Source organism: Dipteris shenzhenensis, chromosome 31, assembly GCF_047967505.1.
Source record: "Dipteris shenzhenensis isolate YYH24624 ecotype China chromosome 31, Dip_SZ_1.0, whole genome shotgun sequence".
NCBI classification, from domain to species: domain Eukaryota; kingdom Viridiplantae; phylum Streptophyta; class Polypodiopsida; order Gleicheniales; family Dipteridaceae; genus Dipteris; species Dipteris shenzhenensis.
Genome location: NC_141626.1, coordinates 2,520,888 through 2,546,943, shown reverse-complemented (window position 1 = coordinate 2,546,943; position 26,056 = coordinate 2,520,888).

Genomic DNA, 26,056 nt, shown 5'->3' with positions numbered 1-26,056 from the left:
CAGCCATGTAGGAGCACACGTGCTTTCCTCCATGCACGCTTTTACAAAAAGCCCAGCCACCTTCTACAATAGCTGGCATTTTTTAAAAATAAATCTTTTTTCTAACTTTAGTTTATACACTTATGCAAGCCACTAATATTCCAAAATTCAAATATGTACATAAGGTTTTGTAATAAAAAAAATTAGGCATAAGCCTTAGGAAGAAATGGTGAAGATGAAGAAGAAGAAGAAGATGGAGAAGAAGAAGATGATGTGACACATATGGGCTCAAGGAGGATCATAGTGCTCTGATACCATGATGGAGAATTGAAGGGAAAGCATAAAGTGAACACAAAATGAGAATTCTTGCTTATTGGAATGAAGATAGGTGAGGTCCATATGTAGGTAAGCTTATTTTATACACTTAGCCAAGCCACGGATATTCCAAAATTCAAATATGTACATAAGCTTTTGTATAGAGTTGCGCCTATGCACCCAAAATATGGGCGATCAATTACTCTTGCCCTGGATTCACACGATCAATAGTAATGAAATATTTCAAGCATAAGATAACCTAGAAATTAATCACCACAATCAATCAACCTTTTAGTATTATAGCAACGCGAAATAAATAAATCACAAATGAATGCAGCACATATGTGACATATACCATCTCATGGTGCACCTGATGCTACACATGAATAAAATCGTATGAATGGTGCACACATGCGACACATACCACCATTGCGCAAGTGGTGCACACAATGCTACACACTCATATAGCCTGCGGTCGTATATCCAGCCATGTAGGAGCACACATGCATCTCTATGGAAAAGTGAGCAAACATGCATTAGCTGCGCGACAAAATTGCTGGATCTCACTAAACTAAATACTAAAGGATTAAATTAATGAGATTATTCTAATTCTCATAACATCGGTAGTTTCTACCTTATTTATAAATATGATGGGACTTCAACTAACACAAAAAATCCTCACAGGAAAATAAGATAATCTCAACACATAACCCGAAAAACAAACCACTGCAACATGAAACACTCGCAGGACCTGCAAATATTTGAAAAACACAGCAACACTCTTCGAAAATATGCACAAACTCTCAGAACTCACAAATGGAATAGACAGAACAAGCGGGCTAGGTACAACAATCTCCCCCCATAGGAGTGGTGCTCTCCTTACACCTCCTATGTATTTATGTATATTTCTCAAAAAGCTTCCGAGCAAAAATCATACAAAAAGCCCCCGTGCTTTCCTCCATGCACCCTTTTACAAAAAGCCCATCCACCTTCTAGAATAGCTGGCTTTTTCTAAAAATAATGCTTCTTTCTAACTTTAGATTATACACTTAGCCAAGCCACTAATATTCCAAGATTCAAATATGTACATAAGGCTTTGTAATATCAAAAATTAGTCATAAGCCTTATTCATGTATGCATCACTAGAGTTGCATCTATGTGCCCAAAATATGGCAGATCATGCACCCTTTTACAAAAAGCCCATCCACCTTCTAGAATAGTTGGCTTTTTTTAAAAATAAAGCTTCTTTCTAACTTTAGATTATACACTTAGCCAAACCACTAATATTCCAAGATTCAAATATGTACATAAGGCTTTGTCATATCAAAAATTAGGCATAAGCCTTATTCATTCCGCATCACTAGAGTTGCATCTATGTGCCCAAAATATGGTGGAACATTCTTGTCAGATGCCATCGCCCAATCAATTACTCTTCCCCAGGACACACAATCAATACTAATGAAATATTTCAAGCATAAGATAACCTTGGAATTAATCACCACAATCAATCAACCTTTTAGTATTATAGCAATGCAAAATCAATAAATCACAGATGAATGGTGCACACGTGACACATACTATCTCATGGTGCACCTCATGCTACACATGAATAAAATCGTATGGATGGTGCACACATGCTACACATACTGTCATCGCATAAGTGGTGCACACGATGCTACACACTCATACAGCCCGCGGCCGTATATCCAGCCATGTAGGAGCACACGTGCTTTTCGCCATGAACCCTTTTACAAAAAGCCCATCTACCTTCTACAATAGCTGGCTTTTTCTAAAAATAAAGCTTTTTTCTAACTTTAGTTTATACAATTATCCAAGCCACTAATATTCCAAAATTCAAATATGTACATAAGCTTTTGTAATATCAAAAATTAGGCATAAGCCTTATTCATCCCACATCACTAGAGTTGCATCTATGTGCCCAAAATATGGCAGATCATGCTTGCTAGATGCCATCGCCCGATCAATTACTCTTCCCCTGCACTCACACGATCAATACTAATAAAATATTTCAAGCATAAGATAACCTTGGAATTAATCACCACAATCAATCAATCTTTCAGTACTATAGCAACGCAAAATCAATAAATCACAAATGAATGGTGCACATATGTGACATACCATCTCAGAGTGCACCTCATGCTACACATGAATAAAATCATACGAATGGTGCACACATGTTAAACATACTATCATCGCATAAGTGATGCACATGATGCTATACACTCATACAGCCCGTGGCCGTATATCGAGTGATGTAGGAGCACACATCATTCACTACGAAACAACGAGCACACATGCATCAGCTGCATGACAAAAATGCTGGATCTCACTACACTAAATACTGAAGGATTAAATTAATGGGATAATTGCAATTCTCGTAACATCGGTAGTTTCTACCTCATTTATAAATATGATGGGACTTCAATCCTCCCAGGAAAATAAGATTGTCTCAATACATAACCCAAAAAACACACCAGTGCGACGAGAAAAACTCGCGGGAGCATGTTGGGTACAATCTCCCCCCATAGGAGTGGTGCTCTCCTTCCACCTCCTATGTATTTATGTATATTTCTCAAAAAGCTTTCGAGCAAAAATCATACAAAAAGCCTACGTGCTTTCCTCCATGCACCTTTTTACAAAAAACCCATCCACCTAGAATAGCTGGCTTTTTCTAAAATTAAAACTTTTTTCTAACTTTAGTTTATACATTTAACCAAGCCACTTATATTCCAAAATTCAAATATCTACATAAGCTTTTGTAATATCCATAATTAGGCATAAGCCTTATTCATCCCGCATCATTGGAGTTGCATCTATGTGACCAAAATTTGGCGGTTGCCAGATGCCATCGCCTGATCAATTACTCTTTCGTTGGATTCACACGATCAATAGTAATGAAATATTTCAAGCATAAGATAACCTTGGAATTAATCACCACAATCAATCAATCTGATAACCTTGGAATTAATCACCATAATCAATCAATCTTTTAGTATTATAGCAATGCAAAATCAATAAACACAGATGAATGGTGCACACATGTGACCCATACCATCTCATGGTGCACCTGATGCTACACATGAATAAAATCATACCGATGGTGCACACATGTAACATACCGTCATCGCGTGAGTGGTACTGATGGAGAATTGAAGGGAAAACATGAAGTGAACATAAAATGAGAATTCTTGCTTATTGGAATGAAGAAAGGTGAGGTCCATATGTAGGCACCTGTTACATGATCACTATAACCATGGCTTCACAATCATCTCCTCAATCAGTGGGAATCAATCCCTACATCAATGGGATTCCCTTTGTCTTACATCATCACTTAGGTCACACACTAGACACATCATAGCAATTGATGTGACTTTACAACACACACAAACACACATGTGACTCCCCTAGATGCACACATGCACCATAGAGCAAGCACTTGATCATACTTACCCCAACAAACCCCCCTCAAGGGATTGCCTCTTGCAGTGTCAAGGATTTATCTAGTCTCATAGTTTCTCATGCCATCTCATGGTGGTCAAGGATTAATCTATGGCTATGATCTCATGCTAGCAAGGGTTCCCAAGGGTGTGAGATTTACAGAAATGGGATAGTCAAAACACATATCACATGGTCTACATCATATGGTGACCAGAGGTGATTTACATAACATATTCTTTTTGGAGTACTGCTCCAGGCAGAGAACCTTAAAATTTTGACCAAGTGATGATAAACAAAAAAGACAAAGTGCCTAAAAAGTATACTCTTCATCGTGTGGAGACTCATCAAATGAAAGTAGATTAATAGTTTCTAACTTTGTAGCTTCTTCCTTTTTGGCTCTACAATACTTTTCATGGTGATTGTTTTTGCCACAATGTTTGCATGGATTGATCTTGAAGCAGTCTTTTGAGAGGTGATTAGCCTTCCGACAATGTTTGCAAGGTGAAAACTTGCCTTTTTGAATTTTTATGGCATAGGCTGTGTCATTGCCTCTCTGGTATGCTGTGTCATTTCCTCTCTAGAGTTTCATGTGGCTTTCTTCTTCTTGAAGAGCAGAAATAAGACCTTCAAGATTAGGATTAGGAAGATTTTTCAAAGTGGTAACAACATGATCATAATCTTCAAGCATACTTTTGAGCAACACTGCCATTGCATCATCTATAGTGATTGGAGAGTTGATAGAAGCAAGTTGAGTCATGAGACTCCGCATATGATTGACATGAGCAGCCAAAGGAGTGCCACTAACCATCTTCGATTCAAAGAAAGCAATCTTATGTGACAATTTTGAGATGTGAGGGCTAGCACCAAAAATAATGTCAAGCTACTGAAGGAGACTATAAATCAGAGATGTGATGGATATAGTCATCTCCTAAGGCAAGAGCAATGATGCCATAGGCTTTCTCCTTTCTAGTAGGATCTCTTGTTGGGCATGTCGGAGCTGAGGATTCTCTAGCATTAGAGGCTGTTGAAGAAGAAGTTGAAGCCGGTTTGACAAGCCCCCAGAGGTTTTCCCTCATCAATGCAAACTTAACCTTCATCTGCCATGTGTGAAAGCCTTTACCATTGAACTTATCCATATTCATGATGGTAGCCATGAGAGGGTCTAACCCAGAATGGGTAGTGTCTACTCTCTTACAAGGCTAGAAATATTAAAGAGCTTCAAAATACAAGCATTTAGAGTAGCAAAGCTTGTAACCAAATTCCATACGACAAATCAATGATGCTTTCACTTGCATGCTTCATAGAGGTGACTAAATGAAAGTATTTCAAGCAAATCTAGGTATAGCATCTTAAAGCAAAGCTGTAGCCGCAGTTATACTCATGCTATTCAACACTTTAAAACATTAGAAATGCTAAAGTAGCATCTAATGTAGCATCAAACTCACAACCTTCTCAAAAACTATCCAAAACAGAGGCTTGATCTTGAAGGGCTTGTATCTCCTTCTTTAGAGCAAAGAAAACAAGGATTTCTAGCTCCAATAAAAGCTCACATATGGGCAAATTTCTAGTGTAGAGGTCAGACAAAATTTCGCACGATGTTGCTGGCGACCAGTAGCGACGATCTTTCTTCAATTCCTTGCAAAATCAATAAATCAACAATGAATGGTGCACAAACGTGACACATACCATCTCATGGTGCACCTCATGCTACACATGAATAAAATCATATGCATGGTGCTTACATACTACACATACAGTCATTGCGTAAGTGGTGCACACAATGCTACACACTCATACAGTGTGTAGCCATATATCTAGCCATGAATGGAGCACACATGTGACACAGACCATCTCATGGTGCATCTGATGCTACACATGAATGAAATCATACAGATGGTGCACACATGCTACACATATCGTCATCGCGTAAGTGTTGCACACAATGCTACACACGCATATAGCCCGCAACCACTATATATCTAGCCATGTAGGAACACACATGCATCACTACGGAACAGCAAGCACACATGCATCAGCTGCGCGACAAAAATGTTGGATCTTACTAAACTAAATACTAAAGGATGAAATTAATGGGATAATTCCAATTCTCGTAACATCAGTAGTTTCTACCTTATTTATAAGTACGATGGGACTTCAATCCTCCTAGGAAAATAAGATTGTCTCAATACATAACCCAAAAAACACACCACTATGAGGAGAAACACTCGCGGGACCTGCAAAACTTTGAAAAACACAGCAACACTCTTTGAAAATACGCACAAACTCTCAAAACTCACAAATGCAATAGACAGAACTAGGGTGTTGGGTACAATATCCCCCCATAGGAGAGGTGCTCTTCTTCCACCTCCTATGTATTTATGTAAATTTCTAAAAAAGCTTCTCAGCAAGAATCATACAAAAAGCCTACGTACTTCCCTCCATGCACCTTTTTACAAAAAGCCATCCACCTTCTAGAATAGCTGGCTTTTTCTAAAAATAAAGCTTTTTTTAAACATTATTTTATACACTTAGCCAAGCCACTAACATTCCAAAATTCAGATATGTACATAATCTTTTGTAATATCAAAAATGAGGCATAAGCCTTATTCATCCTGCATCACTGGAGTTGCCTCTACGTGCCCAAAATATGGCCGATCAAATACTCTTCCCCTGGATTCACACGATCAATACTAATGAAAATTTTCAAGCGTAAGATAACCTTGGAATTAATCACCACAATCAATCAACCTGTTAGTATTATAGCAGCGTGAAATCAATAAACCACAGATGAATGGTGCACAGATTCGACACATACCATCTCATGGTGCACACATGCTACAAATGAATAAAATCATACGGATGGTGTACACATGCTACACATACCATCATCGCGTAAGTGGTGCACACAATGCTACACACTCATACAGCCTGCAACCATATATTTAGCCATGAATGGTGCACACATGTGACACATACCATCTCATGGTGCACTTGTTGCTACACAAGAATAAAATCATACGAATGGTGCATGCATGCTACATATACTATCATCGCGTAAGTAGTACACACAATGCTACACATCATACAACCCGTAGCCGTATATCTAACCATGTAGGAGCACACATGCATCACTATGAAACAGCAAGCACACATGCATCAGCTGCATGATAAAAATGCTAAATCTAACTAAACTAATACTGAAGGATTAAATTAATGGGATAATTCCAATTCTGGTAACATCAGTAGTATCTACCTCATTTATAAATAAGATTGTCTCAACACATAACCCAAAAAAACTCTTCGAAAATATGCACAAACTCTCAAAAGTCACAAATGGAATAGATAAAACAAGCGTGCTGGGTAGAATCTCCCCCCATAGGAGTGGTGCTCTCCTTCCACCTCCTATGTATTTATGTATATTTCTCAAAAAGCTTCCAAGCCACAATCATACAAAAAGCCCCCGCGCTTTCCTCCATGCAACCTTTTACAAAAAGCCCATCCACCTTCTAGAATAACTGGCTTTTTCTAAAAATAAAGCTTTTTTCTAACTTTATTTTATACATTTAGCCAAGCCACTAATATCTCAAAATTCAAATATGTACATAAGCTTTTGTAATATAAAAAATTAGGCATAAGCTTTATTCATCTTGCATCACTGGAGTTGCGTCTACGTGCCCAAAATATGGCGGTTCATGCTTGTCAGATGCCATCGCCGGATCAATTACTCTTTCCTTGGATTCACACGATCAATAGTAATGAAATATTTCAAGCATAATATAACCTTGGAATTAATTACCACAATCAATCAATCTTTTAGTATTATAGCAAAGCAAAATCAATAAATCTGGTATGTGTCGCATGTGTGCACCATTCATGGCTGGATCTATGACTGCAGGCTGTATGAGTGTGTAGCATTGTGTGCACCACTCATGCGATGACTGTATGTGTAGCATGTGTGCACCATCCGTACGATTTTATTCATGTATAGCATCAGGTCCACCAAGAGATGGTATGTGTCGCATGTGTGCACAATCTGCATAATAGGATGTGTAGTATCATCACCAGTCTCCACAAATCCTAGTCTTTCCATTTTCCTTGCATCCTGCATCCATTCTACATGAGCTGTCATGTGGTTTGATGCACCTGAGTCAACATACCACACATCATTACTTTCTTCTGCACTTGTCACAGAATTAGTCATGTGCTGCACCATAAACAAATGCTCATTTTTGTCATCACCCTGTCTACTAGAGGATGCATAATTGCCTTGCTGCAATTTTCCATTCATAATGTCATTCTACTTTTTGTAGCAGTCTTTAGCCATATGCACCTGATGCTACACATGAATAAAATCATATGGATGGTGGATACATGTTACACATACCATCATCGCATAAGTGGTGAACACAATGATGCTACACATGCATAGAGCCCGCAGCCATATATCCAGCCATGTAGGAGCACACATGCATCACTACAAAATAGCGAGCACACATGGATCAACTACGTGCCAAAAATGCTGGATCTCACTAAAGTAAATACTGAAGGATTAAATTAATGGGATAATTCTAATTCTTGTAACATTGGTAGTTTCTACCTCATTTATAAATATGATGGGACTTCAATCCTCCTAGGAAAATAAGATTGTCTCAATACATAACCCGAGAAATGCACCACTATGACATGAAACACTCGCGGGACCTACAAATATTTGAAAACCACAGCAACACTCTTCCAAAATATGCACAAACTCTCAGAACTCACAAATGGAATAAACAAAACAAGTGTGCTGGGTACAATCTCCCCTTATAGGAGTGGTGCTCTCCTTCCACCTTCTATGTATTTATGTATATTTCTCAAAAAGCTTCCGAGCAAAAATCATACAAAAAGCCTACGTGCTTTCCTCCATGCACCTTTTTACAAAAAGCCCATCCTCCTTCTAAAATAGCTGGCAGTGCGATGTGAAACACTCGCAGGACCTGTAAATCTTTGAAAAACACAGCAACACTCTTCGAAAATATGCACAAACTCTCAAAACTCACAAATGGAATAGACAGAAGAAGCGTGTTGAGTACAATCTCCCCCCATAGGAGGGGTGCTCTCCTTCCACCTCCTATGTATTTATGTATATTTCTAAAAAAGCTTCTGAGCAAAAATCATACAAAAAACCTCCGTGCTTTCCTCCATGCACCCTTTTACAAAAAGCCCATCCACCTTCTAGACCAGCTGACTTTTTCTAGAAATAAAGCTTTTTTCTAACTTTAGTTTATACACTTAGCCAAGCCACTAATATTCCAAAATTCAAATATGTAAATAAGCTTTTGTAATATTAAAAATCAGGCATAAGCCTTATTCATCCCACATCACTAGAGTTGCATCTATGTGCCCAAAATATGGTGGATCATGCTTGCCAGATGCCATCACCCGATCAATTACTCTTCCCTTGGACTCACACGATCAATAGTAATGAAATATTTCAAGCATAAGATAACCTTGGAATTAATTACCACAATCAATCAACCTTTCACTATTATAGCAATGCAAAATCAATAAATCACAGATGAATGGTGCACACATGCGATACATACCATCTCAGGCATACTTTTGAGCAACACTGCCATTGCATCATCTGTAGTGATTGGAGAGCTGTTATAAGCAAGTTGAGTCATTTCCTAAGGCAAAAGCAATGATGCCATAGGCTTTCTCCTCTCTAGCAGGATCTCTTGCCGGGCATGTTAGAGCTGAGGATTCTCCAGCATTAGAGGCTATTGAAGAAGAAGTTGAAGCCGGTTTGACAAGCCCTTAGAGGTTTTTCCTGATCAATGCAGACTTAACCTTCATCTGCCATGTGTGAAAGCCTAGAAATATTGATGATCTTTAAAATACAAGCATTTAAAGTAGCAAAGGCTTGTAACCAAATTCCATACTACAAATCAATAATGCTTTCACTTGTATGCTTCATAGAGGTGACTAAATGAAAGTATTTCAAGCAAATCCAGGTATAGCATCTTAAAGCAAAGCTATAGCCACAATTGTATTGATGCTATTCAACACTTTAAAACATTAGAAATGCTAAAGTAGCATCAAACTCACAACCTTGTAAAAAACTGTCCAAAACAGAGGCCTGATCTTGAAGGGCTTGTATCTCCTTCTTCAGAGCAAAGAAAACAGGGCTTTCTAGCTCAAATGAAAGCTCACATATGGGCAAATTTCTGGTGTAGAGGTCAGACAAAATTTCACGCGATGTTGCTGGTGACCAACAGTGATGATCTTTCTTTAGTTCCTTGCAGGTGAAAGTTCACCCATACGAAGGGTATCTCTAGCTCAGAGGATTTGAGAATGGCAGAAAAATGAGGGAGAACAAGGTCTAGCAAGTTTTGGGAAGAAATGGTGAAGATGAAGAAGAAGAAGATGGAGATGAAGAAGATAATGTGGCACATATGGGCTCAAGGAGGATCATAGTGCTCTGATACCATGATGGAGAATTGAAGGGAAAGCATGAAGTGAACACAAAATGAGAATTCTTGCTTATTGGAATGAAGAAAGGTGAGGTCCATATGTAGGCACCTCTCACATGATCACTGACATCATTGATGACCTCTGATTAAGGCTCCACAATCATGTCCTCAATCAGTGGGAATCAATCCCTACATCAATGGGATTCCCTTTGTCTTACATCATCACTTAGGTCACACACTAGACACATCATAGCACTTGATGTGCCTTTATAGCATTAAACTCACAACCTTGTCAAAAACTGTCCAAAACAGAGGCCTGATCTTGGAGGGCTTGTATCTCCTTCTTCAGAGCAAAGAAAATAGAGCTTTCTAGCTCAAATGAAAGCTCACAAATGGGCAAATTTTTGGTGCAGAGGTTAGACAAAATTTTGTACGATGTTGATGGCTAGAATGTCATCATAATCGACTGGTTTTTGGCTCTATTCTCCTCGAATATATAGCCCTTGCTACTCAAATTTCAACACAAGATAGCCCAAGGTATGGAGAAGCTTCCACTAAAAGGAATTAGAGAAAGGTGGAGCAAAAAAAGAGAATACGTGAAAGGGAGTTTTGACGATTTTTGGGGAATGGCGACCAGCAGCGACGATCTTTCTTCAATTCCTTGCAGGTGAAAGTTTGCCCATACGAACGGTATCTCCAACTCAAAGGATTTGGAGAATGGCAGAAAAACGAGGGAGAACAAGCTCTAGAAAGTTTTGGGAAGAAATGGTGAAGATGAAGAAGAAGAAGAAGATGGAGAAGAAGAAGATGATGTGGCACATATGGGCTCAAGGAGGAGCATAGTGCTCTGATACCATGATGGAGAACTAAAGGGAAAGCATGAAGTGAACACAAAATGAGAATTCTTACTTATTGGAATGAAGAAAGGTGAGGTCCATATATAGGCACCTCTTACATGATCACTGACATCATTGATGACCTCTGACCAAGGCTCCACAATCATGTCCTCAATCAGTGGGAATCAATCCCTACATCAGTGGGATTCCCTTTGTCTTACATCATTACTTAGGTCACACACTAGACACATCATAGCACTCGATGTGCCTTTACAACACACACAAACACACATGTGACTCTAGTAGATGCACACATGCACCATAGAGCAAGCCCTTGATCATACTTAGCCCAACAGAAACGTTTGCGGGACCTGTAAAACTTTGAAAAACATAGTAACACTCTTCAAAAATATGCACAAACTCTCAAAACTCACAAATGGAATAGACAGAACAAGCGTGCTAGGTACAATCTCCCCCCATAGGAGTGGTGCTCTCCTTCCACCTCCTATGTATTTATGTATATTTCTCAAAAAGCTTTCAAGCAAAATTCATACAAAAAGCCTTCGTGCTTTCCTCCATGCACCTTTTTACAAAAAGCTCATCCATCTTATAGAATAGTTGGCTTTTTCTAAAAATAAAGCTTTTTTCCAACTTTATTTTATACACTTAGCCAAGCCACTAATATTCCAAAATTAAAAAATGTACATAAGCTTTTGTGATATCAAAAATTAGGCATAAGCCTTATTCATCTCCGCATCCCTGGAGTTGCGCCTAGGTGCCCAAAATATGGCCGATCAATTACTCTTCCCTTGGATTCACACGATTAATAGCAATGAAATATTTTAAGCATAAGATAACCTTGGAATTAATCACCACAATCAATCAACCTTTCAATATTATAGAAATGCGAAATCAATAAATCACAGATGAATGGTCCTCACATGTCACACATACCATCTCATGGTGCACGTGATGCTACACATGAATAAAATTGTACAGATGGTGCACACATGCTACACATGTTGGAACACTGAAAGGAAAGAGTAGAGTGGACATAAAATCAGAATACTTGCTTATGGAATGAAGAAAAGTGAGGTCCTTAAGTAGGCACCTCATACATGCTCACTGACATCACTGATGACTTCAGAGCTCCACAATCATCTCCTCAATCTGCTCCTAGATTCTCTCAATCATCCTATGTGGCTCTCCACCACCTAACTGTGCTTGTGGGCACCTAACTGTGCCTCTAGCACACACACATAGAAACATAAGGTGTGCCTGAGGCATACACCTTGAGATATCCCAACAAACCCCTCCTCAAGGAAATGCCTCAAGCTATGTCAAGGATACATCTAGTCTCATAGTTTCTCATGCCATCTCATGGTGGTCAAGGATAAATCTATGGCTAGGTTCTCATGCTAGCAAGGGTTCCCTTGGGTGTAAGGTAAACAAAAAGGGATACAAAAAGACCTTCCAATGGTTATCTCCCCTGCATGTACATGCACACAATGTCTGCAGGAGGTACCATGGAACAAAACATACACATGGCCTACATCATAAGGTGACCAGAGGTGTTTACAAAACACACAAAACACAATAGTTTATTTTCATTCATTTTGGAGGACTATCCAGGCTGAGTACCTTGACATAAAATAAGAGATCTGGAGCATACATAGAGATGTGTTTAAAATGCATAATCTTCATGGGATGCCTCATCTTATGGAGGCAAAATATCCATGTCAAGGCAAGGTCTTACCACATGGGCAGTGTCTAATGCCTTATAAGATGGTACTATGATAGAACAAGTGGATCTGAAAATCATATCCTTCAAGAGAACAATTATCTTGTCATCTCCATAGTTGTGTAGAGAAGCATATCTTAGGTATCTGACCATCTTTTTCTTGTACTTGGAGTCAAATAAAAGTGCCATGAGAGGGTAGATCTCTGTAGTTGCTTCCTTTTTGGCAACCATTGTTTTGGCAATCTTCAACAAGGAAGTCAGGTTGGCATTTTCATCCTTTGTAGCATAACAAGACATTGCTTTATGTTTTGGCTTTTCACATATTTTGCATAAGCAAGCCATGAGAGGCTCTAACCCAGGTATTGGGTAGTGTCTTCTCTCTTACAGGGCTTAGAATAACAACTAAAATGCTTCAAAATATAAGCATTTAATGTAGCAAAGTCTTGTGACCAAATTTCAATCAATGATGCTTCTTCTTACATGCTTCATAGAAGAGGCTAAAATGAATACTTTCCAATCAAAACCAGGTCTAGCAATTCAAAACAAAACTGAAGCAACACTTGTAGTGAAGTTACTGAAAACTTCAAAAGACCAGAAATGCTAGAGTAGCATTTTATGTAGCATCATTTTCAAAAGCTTGTCAAAACTGTCAAAACTAGAGAGCTGAACTTGGAGGGCTTATAGCACACTCTTCAAAGCAAAAGAAAGGGGGCTTTCTGAGGCAAAAGAAAGCTGGTATACCACAGTAGAACCTCTGGGAAGAAGAGGCGAAAAAACGCGTCAGGTCGCCTTTTCCTTCTTCAACAAAATCGACTGGTTTTTCTCTGTTTTCTCCTTCAATATGCAGCCATTGCTGCTCAGATTTCAGCACAAGGTAGCTCTAGGTATGGACCAGCCCCCCCTGAAAGGAATTAGAGAAAGATTAAGTGTGCTGGGAGAAAACGCAGAAGAGAACGTCGACGACCTTCCTGTAATGGCGACGAGCAGAAGCGAGGATTCGTCGATTCCTTGCAGCCAAAAGTTTGCCCCAACTAGGTGGATCTTCAGCTAGAAGGGCGTGGGAAATGGCTGAGAATCGGAGGAGAATAGGCTTAAGCAAATTTTTGGAAGAAGAGGGAGAGATGGTGAAGAAGAAGAAGAGGAAGAAGATGATGATGTGGCAAAAATGGGTTCAAGGAGGATCAAATGGCTCTGATACCATGTTGGAACACTGAAAGGAAAGAGTAGAGTGGAGACAAAATCAGAATACTTGCATTACTGGTTTTAGAATGAAGAAGAGTGAGGTCCTTAAGTAGGCACCTCATACATGCTCACTGACATCACTGATGACTTCAGAGCTCCACAATCATCTCCTCAATCTGCTCCTAGATTCTCTCAATCATCCTATGTGGCTCTCCACCACCTAACTGTGCTTGTGGGCACCTAACTGTGCCTCTAGCACTCACACATAGAAACATAAGGTGTGCCTGAGGCATACACAACACATACCGTCATCACATAAGTGGTGCACACAATGCTACACACTCATATAGCCCGCAGCCGTATATCCAGCCATGCATGGTGCGCACATGAAACACATACCATCTCATGGTGCACTTGATGCTACACATGAATAAAATCGTACAAATGGTGCTCACATGCTACACATACAGTCATCGCATAAGTGGTGCACACAATGCTACACACTCATATAGCCCACGGCTGTATATCCAGCGATGTGGGAGCACACATGCATCACTACAAAACAGCGAGCATACATGCATCAACTGCATAACAAAATGCTGGATCTCACTAAACTAAATACTGAAGGATTAAATTAATGGGATGATTCCAATTCTCGTAACATCAATAGTTTCTACCTCATTTATAAATATGATGGGAGTGCCCAAAATATGGTGGTTCATGCATGCGAGATGCCATTGCCCGATCAATTACTCTTTTACTGGATTCACACGATCAATAGTAATGGAATATTTCAAGCATAAGATAACCTTGGAATTAATCACCACAATCAATCAATCTTTTAGTATTATAGCAATGAAGAATCAATAAATCACAGATGAATGGTGCACACATGTGACACATACCATCTCATGGTGCATCTGATGCTACACATGAATAAAATCATACCGATGGTGCACACATGCTACACATACCGTGATCACGTAAGTGGTACTGATGGAGAACTGAAGGGAAAGCATGAAGTGAACACAAAATGAGAATTCTTGCTTATTGGAATGAAGAAAGGTGAGGTCCATATGTCGGCACCTCTTACATAATCACTATAACCAAGGCTCCACAATCATCTCCTCAATCAGTGGGAATCAATCCCTACATCAATAGGATTCCCTTTGTCGTACATCATCACTTAGGTCACACACTAGACACATCATAGCACTTGATGTGCCTTTACAACACACACAAACACACATGTGACTCCCCTAGATGCACACATGCACCATAGAGCAAGCCCTTGATCATACTTACCCCAACAAACCCCCCCTCAAGGGATTGCCTCTTGCAGTGTCAAGGATTCATCTAGTCTCATACTTTCTCATGCCATCTCATGGTGGTCAAGGATTAATCTATGGCTAGGATCTCATGCTAGCAAGGGTTCCCAAGGGTGTGAGTTTTATAGAAATGGGATAGTCAAAACACATATCACATGGTCTACATCATATGGTGACAAGAGGAGATTTACATAACATATTCTTCTTGGAGTACTACTCCATGCAGAGAACCTCAAAATTTAGTGATGATAAAAAAAAAAGACAAAGTGCCTAAAAAGCATATTCTTCATCATGTGGAGACTCATCAAATGAAAGTAGATTGGTAGTTTCTGACTTTGTAGCTTCTTCCTTTTTGGCTCTACAATACTTTTCATGGTGATTGTTTTTGCCACAATGTTTGCATGGATTGATCTTGAAGCAATATTTTGAGAGGTGATTAGTCTTCGGACAATGTTTGCAAAGTGAAAACTTGACCTTTTGAATTTTTATGGCATAGGCTGTGTCATTGCCTCTCCGGTATGCTATGTCATTGCCTCTCCAAAGTTTCATGTGCCTTTCTTCTTCTTGAAGAGCAGAAATAAGACCTTCAAGTTTAGGATTAGGAAGATTTTTCAAAGTGGTAACAACATGATCATGATCTTCAGGCATACTTTTGAGCAACACTACCATTGCATCATCTGTAGTGATTCGAGAGTGGATAGAAGTAAGTTGAGTCATGAGACTCCGCATATGATTGACATGAGCAGCCAAAGGAGTGCCACTAACCATCTTCAATTCAAAGAAAGCAATCTTAAGTGATAGTTTTGAGATGTGAGGACTAGCACAAAAAATAATGTCAAGCTTCTGAAGGAGACTCTAAATCAGAGATGTGATGAATATAGTCATCTCCTAAGGCAAGAGCAATGATGCCATAGTCTTTGTCCTCTCTAGCAAGATCTCTTGTCGGGCATGTTAGAGCTGAGGATTCTCCAGCATTAGAGGCTGTTGAAGAAGAAGTTGAAGCCGGTTTGACAAGCCCCTAGAGGTTTTCCCTCATCAATGCAAACTTAACCTTCATCTACCATGTGTGAAAGCTTTTACCATTGAACTTATCCATACTCTCTTACAAGGCTAGAAATATTGAAGAGCTTCAAAATACAAGCATTTAGAGTATCAAGGCTTGTAACCAAATTCCATACTACAAATCAATGATGCTTTCACTTGTATGCTTCATAGAGGTGACTAAATGAAAGTATTTCAAGCAAATCCAGGTATAGCATCTTAAAGCAAAGTTGTAGCCATAGTTGTACTGATGCTATTCAATACTTTAAAACATTAGAAATGCTAAAGTAGCATCTAATGTAGCATCAAACTCCAAACCTTGTCAAAAACTATCCAAAACAAAGGCCTGATCTTGGAGGGCTTGTATCTCCTTCTTTAGAGCAAAGAAAACAGGGCTTTTTAACTCAAATGAAAGCTCACATATGGGCAAATTTTTGGTGCAAAGGTCAGACAAAATTTCATGCGATGTTGCTAGTGACCAGCAGTGACGATCTTTCTTCAATTCCTTGCACGTGAAAGTTTGCCCATACGAAGGGTATCTCTAGCTCAAAGGATTTGAGAATGGCAGAAAAATGAGGAAGAATAAGCTCTAGCAAGTTTTGGGAAGAAATGGTGAAGATGAAGAAGAAGAAGAAGAAGATAATGTGGCACATATGGGCTAAAGGAGGATCATAGTGCTCTGATACCATGATGGAGAATTGAAGGGAAAGCATGAAGTGAACACAAAATGAGAATTCTTGCTTATTGGAATGAAGAAAGGTGAGGTCCATATGTAGGGACCTCTTACATGATCACTGACATCATTGATGACCTATGACCAAGGCTTCACAATCATCTCCTCAATCAGTGGGAATCAATCCCTACATCAGTGGGATTCCCATTGTCTTACATCATCACTTAGGTCACACACTAGACACATCATAGCACTTGATGTGTCTTTACAACACACACAAACACACATGCACCATAGAGCAAGCCCTTGATCATATTTACACCAACAGAAACATTTGTGGAACGTGCAAAACTTTGAAAAACACAGCAACACTCTTCAAAAGTACACACAAACTCTCAAAACTCACAAATGGAATAGACAGAACAAGCGTGCTGGGTACAATCTCCCCCCATAGGAGTGGTGCTCTCCTTCCACCTCCTATATAATTTATCTATATTTCTCAAAAACCTTTCGAGCAAAATTCATACAAAAAGTCTCCGTGCTTTCCTTCATGCAGCTTTTTACAAAAAGCCCATCCACCTTCTAGATTAGCTGGCTTTTTCTAAAAATAAAGCTTTTTTCTATCTTTATTTTAGACACTTAGCCAAGCCACTAATATTCCAAAATTCAAATATATACATAAGCTTTTGTAATATAAAAAATTAGGCATAAGCCTTATTCATCTCCGCATCATTGGAGTTGCACCTACATGCCCAAAATATGGCCGATCAATTACTCTTGCCTTGGATTCACACAATCAATAGTAATGAAATATTTCAAGCATAAGATAACCTCGGAATTAATCATCACAATCAATCAACCTTTCAGTATTATAGCAGCATGAAATCAATAAATCACAGATGAATTATGCACATATTCGACACATACCATCTCATGGTGCACACATGCTACTAGTGATGCGGGATGAATAAGGCTTACGCCTAATTTTTTAGTACAAAACCTTATGTACATATTTGAATTTTTGAATATTAGTGGCTTGCATAAGTGTATAAACTAAAGTTAGAAAAAAGATTTATTTTTAAAAAACGCCAGCTATTGTAGAAGGTGGCTGGGCTTTTTGTAAAAGGGTGCATGGAGGAAAGCACATGTGCTCCTACATGGTTGGATATACGACCGTGGCCTATATGAGTGTGTAGCATCGTGTGCACCAGTTATGCGATTATGGTATGTGTAGTATCCAGCCATGTAGGAGCACACGTGAGTCACTATGGAATAGCTAGCACACATGTAGCATTTACGTGACAAAAATGCTGGATCTCACTAAACTAAATACTAAAGAATTAAATTAATGTGATAATTCTAATTCTCGTAACATCGGTGGTTTCTACCTCATTTATAAATATGATGGGACTTCAATCCTCCAAGGGAAACTATCGCGGGATGTACAAAACATTGAAAAACATAGCAACACTCTTCGAAAATATGCACAAACTCTCAAAACTCACAAATGGAATAGACAGAACAAGCATGTTGGGTACAATCTCCCCCCATAGGAGTGGTGCTCTCCTTCCACCTCCTATGTATTTATGTATATTTCTCAAAAATTTTCTGAGAAAAAATTATACAAAAAGCCTATGTGCTTTCCTCCATGCACCTTTTTACAAAAAGCCCATCCACCTTCTAGAATAGCTGGCTTTTTCTAAAAATAAAGCTGTTTTCTAACTTTATTTTATACACAACCAAGCCACTTATATTCCAAAATTCAAATATGTACATAAGCTTTGGTAATATCAAAAATTAGGCATAAGCCTTATTCATGTACGCATCACTAGAGTTGCACCTAAGTGCCCAAAATATGGCTGAACAATTACTCTTCCCTTGGATTCACACGATCAATAAATCGCAGATGAGTGGTGGATATTCGAGCAAAAGCCATACAAAAATCCTCCGTGCTTTCCTCCATTTAACTTTTTACAAAAAGACCATCCACCTTCTAGAATAGCTCTCTTTTTCTAAAAATCATAGAAAAAGCCTCCGTTCTTTCTCCATGCATCTTTTTATGAAAATTTCATCCACCTTCTAGAATAGTTGGCTTTTTCTTTACTTTTTGCACACAATGCTACACACTCATAGAGCCCACAGTCATATATCTAGCCATGAATGGTGCACACATGTGACACATACCATCTCATGGTGCACCTGATGCTATACATGAATAAAATTGCACGGATGGTGCACACTTGGTACACATACTGTCATCGCGTAAGTGGTGCGCACAATGCTACACACTCATAGAGCCCGCAGCCGTATATCCAACCATGTAGGAGCACACGTGCATCACTACAAAACAGCGAGCACACATGCATCAGCTGCATGACAAAAATGTGGATCTCACTAAACTAAATACTAAAGGATTAAATTAATGGCTTAATTCCGATTCTGATAACATTGGTACCGAGTTTCTACCTCATTTACAAATATGATGGGACTTCAATCCTCCTAGGAAATAAGATTATCTCAACACATAACCCAAAAAACACACCACTGTGATGAGAAACACTCGTAGGATCTACAAAACATTGAAAAACACAGCAACACTCTTTGAAAATATGCACAAACTCTCAAAAATCATAAAACTCACAAATGGAATAGATAGAACAAGCGTGCTGGGTACAATCTCCCCCCATAGGAGTGGTGCTCTCCTTCCACCTCCTATGTATTTATGTATATTTCTCAAAAAGCTTTCGAGCAAAAATCATACAAAAAGCCTACGTGCTTTCCTCCATGCACCTTTTTACAAAAAGCCCATCCACTTTCTATATAGATTGTAATATCAAAAATTAGGCATAAGCCTTATTCATGTACGCATCACTTGAGTTGCGCCTACGTGCCCAAAATATGGCCGATCAATTACTCTTCCCCTAGATTCCCACGATCAATAGTAATGAAATATTTTAAGCATAAGATAACCTTGGAATTAATCACCACTATCAATGAACCTTTTAGCATTATAGCAACACAAAATGAATAAATCACAGATGAATGGTGCACACATGTGACACATACCATCTCATGGTGCACACATCCTACACATACCATCATCGTGTAAGTAGTGCACACAATGCTACACACTCATACAACCTGCAGCCGTATATCCAGCCATGAATGGTGCACACATGTGACACATACCAACTCATGGTGCACCTGATGCTACACATGAATAAAATTATACGGATGGTGCACACATGCTACACATACCGTCATCGTGTAAGTGGTGCATACATGCTCCACATACCGTCATCGTGTAAGTGGTGCACACAATGCTACACACTCATAGAGCCCGCAGTCGTATATCCAGCCATGTAGGAGCACACATGCATCACTATGGAACGGCGAGCACACATGCATCAGCTGCACAATAAAAATGTTGGATCTCACTAAACTAAATACTGAAGGATTAAATTAATGGGATAATTCTTATTCTCGTAACATCGGTAGTTTCTACCTCATTTATAAATATGATGGGACTTCAATCCTCCTAGGAAAATAAGATTGTCTCAACACATAAATAAAAAATGCACCACTATGATGTGAAACACTTGCGGGACCTGCAAATCTTTGAAAAACACAGCAACACTCTTCGAAAATACGCACAAAAAACTCACAAATGGAATAGACAGAACAAGCATGCTAGGTACAATCTCCCCCCATAGGAGTGGTGCTTTCTTTCCACCTCCTATGTATTTATGTATATTTCTCCTATGTATTGATGTATATTTCTTAAAAAGCTTTCGAGCAAAAGCCATACAAAAAGCCTCCGTGCTTTCCTCCATGCAGTTTTTTACAAAAAGCCCATCCACCTTCTAGAATAGCTCGCCTTTTCTAAAAATAAAGCCTTTTCGAACTTTATTTTATACACTTAGCCAAGCCACTAATATTCCAAAACTAAAATATGTACATAAGGTTTTGTAGTATCAAAAATTACGCCTAAGCCTTATTCATCTCTGCATCACTGGAGTTGCGCCTATGCGGCTAATATATGGCCGATTAATTACTCTTCCCCTGGATTCACACGATCAATGGTAATGAAATATTTCAAGCATAAGATAACCTTGGAATTAATCACCACAATCAATCAACCTTTGAGAGTAGGAGCACAAATGCATCACTATGGAACAGCGAGCACACATGCATCAGCTGTGCGACAAAAATGTTAGATCCCACCAAACTAAATACTAAAGGATTAAATTAATGGGATATTTCTAATTCTCGTAACATCAGTAGTTTTTACCTCATTTATAAATATGATAGGACTTCAACTAACCCAAAGAATCCTCCCAAGAAAATAAGATTATCTCAACACATAACCGGAAAAACAAACCACTGCGACGTGAAACACTCGCGCGAGCTGCAAATCTTTGAAAAACACAGCAACACTCTTTGAAAATATGCACAAACTCTCAAAACTCACAAATGGAATAGATAGAACAAGCGTGCTGGATACAATCTCCCCCCATAGGAGTGGTACTCTCCTTCTACCTCCTATGTATTTATGTATATTTCTCAAAAAGCTTCCAAGCAAAAATCATACAAAAAGCCTCCGTGGTTTCCTCCATGCAGCCTTTTACAAAAAGCCTATCCACCTTCTAGAATAGCTATCTTTTTCTAAAAATAAAGCTTTATTCTAACTTTAGTTTATACACTTAGCCAAGCCACTAATATTTCAAAATTCAAATATGTACATAAGCTTTTGTAATGTCAAAAATTAGGCATAAGCCTTATTCATCCACATCACTGGAGTTGCATCTATGTGCCCAAAATATGGCAGATCATGCTTGCCAGATGCCATCCCCCAATCAATTACTCTTCCCTTGGACTCACACGATCAATAGTAATGAAATATTTCAAGCATAAGATAACCTTGGAATTAATCACCACAATCAATCAACCTTTTAGTATTATAGCAATGCAAAATCAATAAATCACAGATGAATGGTGCACACATGTGACACATACAATCTCAGAGGCACCTCATGCTACACATGAATAAAATCGTATGGATGGTGCACACATACTACACATACCGTAATCGCATAACTGGTGCACATGATGCTACACACTCATACAGGCCACGGCCGTATATCCAGCCATGTAGGAGCACCACCCTTTTACAAAAAAGCCCAGCCACCTTCTACAATAGCTGGCATTTTTAAAAAATAAATCTTTTTTCTAACTTTAGTTTATACAGTTATGCAAGCCACTAATATTCGAAAATTCAAATATGTACATAAGGTTTTGTAATAAAAAATTAGGCATAAGCCTTATTCATCCCGCATCACTAGGGTTGCATCTATGTGCCCAAAATATGGTGGATCATGCTTGCTAGATGCCATTGCCCGATCAATTACTCTTCACCTGGACTCACACGATCAATAGTAATGAAATATTTCAAGCATAAGATAACCTTGGAATTAATCACCACAATCAATTAACCTTTCAGTATTATAGCAATGCAAAATGAATAAATCACAGATGAATGGCGCACTCATTCGACGCATACCATCTCACGGTGCACCTCATGCTACACATGAATAAAATCATACAAATGGTGCACACATGTTGCACATACCATCATGGCATAAGTGATGCACACGATGCTACACACTCATACAGCCCGTGGCCATATATCCAGCGATGTAGGAGCACACATCATTCACTACGAAATAGCGAGCACACATGCATCAGCTGCACGACAAAAATGATGGATCTCACTACACTAAATACTGAAGGATTAACTTAATGGGATAATTGCAATTCTCGTAACATCTGTAGTTTCTACCTCATTTATAAATATGAGGGGACTTCAATCCTCCCAGGAAAATAAGATTGTCTCAACACATAACCCGAAAAACACACCACTCCGACATGAAACACTCGCGGGAGCGTTCTAAGTACAATCTCCCCCCATAGGAGTGGTGCTCTCCTTCCATCTATGTATTTATGTATATTTCTCAAAAAGCTCCTGAGAAAAAATCATACAAAAAGCCTACGTGCTTTCCTCCATGCACCTTTTAACAAAAAACCCATCCACCTAGAATAGCTGGGTTTTTCTAAAAATAAAGCTTTTTTCTAACTTTAGTTTATACACTTAGCCAAGCCACTTATATTCCAAAATTCAAATATGTACATAAGCTTTTGTAATATCAATAATTAGGCATAAGCCTTATTCATCCCGCATCATTGGAGTTGCATCTATGTGCCCAAAATATGGTGGTTCATGCTTGCCAGGAGCCATCGCTTGATCAATTACTCTTTTGCTGGATTCACATGATCAATAGCAATGAAATATTTCAAGCATAAGATAACCTTGGAATTAATCACCACAATCAATCAATCTTTTAGTATTATAGCAATGCAAAATCAATAAATCACAGATGAATGGTGCACACATGTGACCCATACCATCTCATGGTGCACCTGATGCTATACATAAATAAAATCATACGGATGGTGCACACATACTACACATACCGTCATCGCGTAAGTGGTACTGGCACAGTCGTATATCTAGCCATGTAGGAGCACACATGCATCACTACCGAACAGTGAGCACACATGCATCAGCTGCGTGATAAAAATGCTGGATCTCACTAAACTAAACACTGAAGGATTAAACTAATGGGATAATTCAGATTCTTGTAACATCGGTAGTTTCCACCTTATTTATAAATATGATGGGACTTCCATCCTCCCAGGAAAATAAGATTGTCTCAACACATAACCCAGAAAACACACCACTGCGACAAGAAACACTCGTGGAACCTGCAAAACTTTGAAAAACACAGCAACACTCTTCAAAAATATGCACAAACTCTCAAAACTCACAAATGAAATAGACAGAACAAGTGTACTGGGAACAACCTCCCCTCGTAGGAGTGGTGCTCTCCTTCCATCTCCTATGTATTTAGGTATATTTCTCAAAAATCTTCGGAGCAAAAATCATACAAAAAGCCTCCGTGCTTTCCTCCATGCACCTTTTTACAAAAAACCCATCCACCTTCTAAAATAGCTGGCTTTTTCTAAAAATAAAGCCTTTTTCTAACTTTATTTTATACACTTAGCCAAGCCACTAATATTACAAAATTCAAATATGTACATAAGCTTTTGTAATATCAAAAATTAGGCATAAGCCTTATTCATCTCCGCATCAGTGGAGTTGCGCCTGTGCGCCCAAAATATGGCCGATTAATTACTCTTCCCCTGGATTCACACGATCAATAGTAATGAAATATTTCAAGCATAAGATAACATTGGAATTAATCACCACAATCAATCATCCTTTCAGTACTATAGGAGCGCGAAATCAATAAATCACAGATGAATGGTGCACACGTGTGACGCATACCATCTCATGGTGCACTTGATGCTACACATGAATAAAATCGTACAAATGGTGCACACATGCTACACATACCATCATCGCATAAGTGGTGCACACAATGCTACACACTCATACAACCCACAACCGTATATCCAGCCATGTAGGAGCACACATGCATCCCTACAGAACATTGAGCACACATGCATCAGCTATGCAACAAAAATGCTGGATCTCACTAAACTAAATACTGAAGGATTAAATTAATGGGATAAGTCCAATTCTCATAACATTGGTAGTTTCTACCTCATTTATAAATATGATGGGACTTCAACTAACACAAAGAATCCTCCTAGTAAAATAAGATTGTCTCAACACATAACCCAAAAAACACACCACTGTGACATGAAACACTCGCGGGACCTGCAAATCTTTGAAAAACACAGCAATACTCTTCGAAAATACACACAAACTCTCAAAACTCACAAATGGAAGAGATAGAACAAGTGTGCTAGGTACATGTAATCTCCCCCCATAGGAGTGATGCTCTCCTTCTACCTCTATGTATTTATATATATATCTCAAAAAGCTTCTGAGTAAAAATCCTACAAAAAGCCTACGTGCTTTCCTCCATGCACCTTTTTACAAAAAAACCTTACATCAATGGGATTCCCTTTGTCTTACAAATGGAATAGACAGAACAAGTGTGCTGGGTACAATCTCCCCCATAGGAGTGGTGCTCTCCTTCCACCTCCTATGTATTCATGTATATTTCTCAAAAAGCTTCTGAGCAAAAATCATACAAGAAGCCTACGTGCTTTCCTCGATGTACCTTTTTACGAAAAGCCCATCCACCCTCTAGAATAGCTGGCTTTTTCTAAAAATAAAGCTTTTCTCTAACTTTATTTTATACACTTAGCCAAGCCACTAATATTCCCAAATTCAAATATGTACGTAAGATTTTGTAATATAAAAAATTAGGCATAAGCCTTATTCATCTCTGCATCACTGGAGTTGCGCCTACGTGCCCAAAATATGGCCGATCAATTACTCAATCCTTGGATTCACACGATCAATAATAATGAAATATTTCAAGCATAAGATAACCTTGTAATTAATCACCATAATCAAATAACCTTTCAGTATTATAGAACGTCAAATCAATAAATCACAGATGAATGGTGCACACATGCGATGCATACCATCTCATGGTGCACCTGATGCTACACATGAATACAATTCTACTAATGGTGCACACATGCTACACATATTGTCATCGTGTAAGTGGTGCACACAATGCTACACACTCATACAGCTTGCAGCCATATATCCAGCCATGGTGCATACATGTGACACATACCATCTCATGGTGCACTTGATGCTACACATTAATAAAATTGTACGGATGGTGCACACATGCTACACATACCGTCATCGCGTAAGTGGTGCACAAATGCTACACATTCATAGAGCCTGCAGTCGTATATCCAGCCATGTAGGAGCACACGTGAGTCACTATGGAATAGCTAGCACACATGTAGCATTTACGTGACAAAAATGCTGGATCTCACTAAACTAAATACTAAAGAATTAAATTAATGTGATAATTCCAATTCTCGTAACATCGGTGGTTTCTACCTCATTTATAAATATGATGGGACTTCAA